This window comes from Penaeus chinensis, chromosome 16, assembly GCF_019202785.1.
Source record: "Penaeus chinensis breed Huanghai No. 1 chromosome 16, ASM1920278v2, whole genome shotgun sequence".
Classification (NCBI taxonomy): Eukaryota; Metazoa; Arthropoda; class Malacostraca; order Decapoda; family Penaeidae; genus Penaeus; species Penaeus chinensis.
In genome coordinates, this window is record NC_061834.1 from 2,054,733 (window position 1) to 2,056,695 (window position 1,963).

Consider the following 1,963-nt stretch of genomic DNA (forward strand, 5'->3'; position numbering starts at 1 on the left):
TAGTAATAATACCACTAAAATGATAATCAAAATAATAATGATAATGATAATGATCTTAAATAGATGATGATGATGACGGTGATGATGATGATGAAAACGATGATAATGATAATAAAAATAATAATAATAATAATAATAATAATAATAATAATAATAAAATGATAATGAGGACGATAATAATAATGATAATGATGATAATAATATTAATGATAATGATAATGATAATAATAATAATAATAATGATAATAACAACAACAGTAATAAAAGTAATAATAATAACAACAAAAATAACAGTAATAGTAACAATAATAAAAACAACAATAAAAACGACAAAAACAGTAACAATAATACCACGGATATTAGAATGAGAAATAAGATATTTAATTTTAGTGAAAGACGCATTTCTTTCCTCAAGATGTGAGGCTAAAAATCTTAAATTGAGAGAAGAGAAAGGAAAAAAAGGAAAAAAAAATATGAAAGAGGGAAAATGAAAGAAAGAAAGAGAGAAAGGGAAAAAATGGGGGGGGGGGAGGATTAATGAAAAAGGGGAAAATGAAAGAAAAAGTAAAAAAGAAAGAAAGATAAGATAAAGAAGATAAGGAAAATAAAAGAATAAGAGAGATATGAAAGAAAGAACTAGAGACAAAACAAAAATATAAAAATATATATATGTAAATGTCCAGCGCAGACAGATTTTTTTTTTCTTTTTTTTTTATTAATAAATTCTGTTGAATCCCTTATTATATTAGGAAGGCAGACAAATTCATTTTAATTATTTTTTGTCAATTCAATTATTCTAATTTATTTTATTATTCTTGTTTATTCTGCGTTCCCGTGTCTTGGTGTTTATCGATCTGTTTCGCTTTATCTTTGTCTTCTGCATATCTTTCTCTGTCTCTCTTTCTCTCTTTTGTATATATCTATCTGTCTCTGTCTCTGTCTTTTTCTCTCCGCCTCTCTTTATCTTTCTCTTTCGCTTTCTCCTCGTTACCAGATTCCCTTTTGGCACAAATCGTCGCAAGAGAAGATAGAAAATAAAGAAAAAAGGACAGAGAGACAAGAAATAATTCAATAGGAAATCAATGTAAAGAAAATAAATTCCTTTTTCATCCGAAGAAGTTACAGGTAAGTAAAATTCACGCTAGGGGAGGGGAGGAAGGGGGGTAGGGTGGTGGAGGAGGGGAGGGAGAGGGAGGGGAGGAAGGGGGGTAGGGTGGTGGAGGAGGGAGGGATAGGGAGGGGAGGAAGGGGGGAGGGGCGGTGGAGGAGGGGAGGGAGAGGGAGGGAGAGGGAGGGTGGAGGGAGGTGGAGGGAGAGGGAGGGAGAGGGAGGGGTGGAGGGAGGTGGAGGGGGGGAGACATCTTGAAGCAGAGGAGAAGTGAGTTGCATGACTGTATGATTCTGTGTGTGTGTGTGTGTGTATGTGTGTGAGTGTGTGAGAGAGAGAGAGTTAGTAAAGCTGTGAGTGTGCGTGTCCGTGTGACTGTGTGTATGTGTGCGGGAGGGAGAGAAGAGAGAATGTCCAAGAGACGAGAGAAAGAAGGGAGAGAGAGAGGGAGAGGGAGAAGAGAGTATATCCAAGACACGAGAGAAAGAACGGAGAGGGAGAGGGAGAGGTATAGAGGTTAAGGGGGGGGGGGGGGGGAAGAAGAGATGGAGGCAACAGGCCATGTGCAACGAAGCCCAAGAGATGGTAATGTGTTCTCGCCCCCCCCCCCCACTGTCCCCCCTGGATGACCTTTGGTGAAAAATAATTGTCTTTCTGTCCTGTTGTGTCGTGAACCTTCTAACCTGTGTTGATATTTTACGTGTTGGTTTAAGCTTTTTTTTCATTGTTTTTTTTTATGTTTTTTTTTTTATGTGATGTCTCATTCTGTGTTATCATATTACTGTATCTTTTAATCGTGTGTTACGTGCTGTGTTATTTTTTCTTTCTTTCTTTCTCTTTCTCTATTGTGATTTT